Source organism: Otolemur garnettii, unplaced genomic scaffold, assembly GCF_000181295.1.
Source record: "Otolemur garnettii isolate 467f Iridium unplaced genomic scaffold, OtoGar3 scaffold00147, whole genome shotgun sequence".
Lineage (NCBI taxonomy): Eukaryota > Metazoa > Chordata > Mammalia > Primates > Galagidae > Otolemur > Otolemur garnettii.
The window spans coordinates 2,805,094-2,806,271 of record NW_003852542.1 but is presented as its reverse complement, the minus strand read 5'-3'; positions in this window follow the sequence as shown (position 1 = coordinate 2,806,271).

The window sequence follows — 1,178 nt, the reverse complement described above, 5'->3', positions numbered from 1 at the left end:
GAGCCCGCCACCTTAGGTGTACGTGGCTGGCGCCTTAGCCGGTTGAGCTACAGGCGCCGAGCCCCAAGCCAAGTTCTTAACTCGACAGTGGGAAGACCTCGACCAGAGCACTCCCCTAGTGGTGCCTCAGTTTGCCCATCTAGAGGCTAGTGCTGCAGGCGGTACTGTCGGGAAAAGGCCGCGCAGGACTGTGAGCCTCGCGCCAGGCCCACAGTCCAAATCCGGGTCCTACGGGGAAAATGAGGACGGGGAAGAGAACCTACGTCTCGTCCGGGCCCAGAGCTGAGGCCCTAGGAACTACAAATCTCAGTATGCAGTGGGTTGTGGGGCGGGGTCTCGGAAGCTGTGGCCAGCGATGAATTCGCTAAACCCAGGTACAGAGGACCCTCAATCCGGGGCGAGGTCTGAAGGACCGGAACACCTCAACGGGACTCAGGCTACACTTACACACACACGCACGCGCGCACACACTCGCGCGCGCGCCTCTCCCGGCCCCGCCCTCAGAGAACTACACATCCCATCAGGCGGCGGGCCACGGGGCGGGACCTCAGGTGCAGATCTGCCTAAGAAGATCACGTCGGATACGGTGGGATCCAGTCGCAGAGTGGGGGCTTCTGTGCTGGAGAGATGATGGCCTTCTCTCCTTGCAAGCCAAGCTCCCCGACCCTGCACACACTACTCGACTCTTGAGTTGCTGGTCCGAGCCCTCCTCAGCTACCCGCGCTCCGCCCCGCCCCTCCTTCAGATGGTGGTGGAGGTGTTGGATAGGGGCTTGGGCCCACAGTCCGGTAGAGACACTGAATGGCCTCTCTGACCCCTCCTTCATTACCTGGAGCAAACTCCCTTCCCTAGAAGGAGGAGCAACCCAGAGACAGGACTAGCCCCTTTAGGGTCCCTATGTGGCCTGGGTTCTCCATGTCCCAAGATGCAGGTCCCAGAGTGTCTGACACATAGGCATCAGCTTTACATAGCAGAGCCATGATTAAGGCCAGGGGCCTGCCAGATGGTAATAATCAGGCGCTCTCGTTAGCATCCTCTCTCTCAAAACGCTCTGTTCACACCTTGGGGTCTAGTGTCAGGGCTGAGTCCCAGGTCTAGTGTCCTGACTTCACAGGTTCCCCAAGGAGTTTTTCTCTCAGGCACTACAGAAGAGACTTACCCAAACCCCTCAGTGCAAG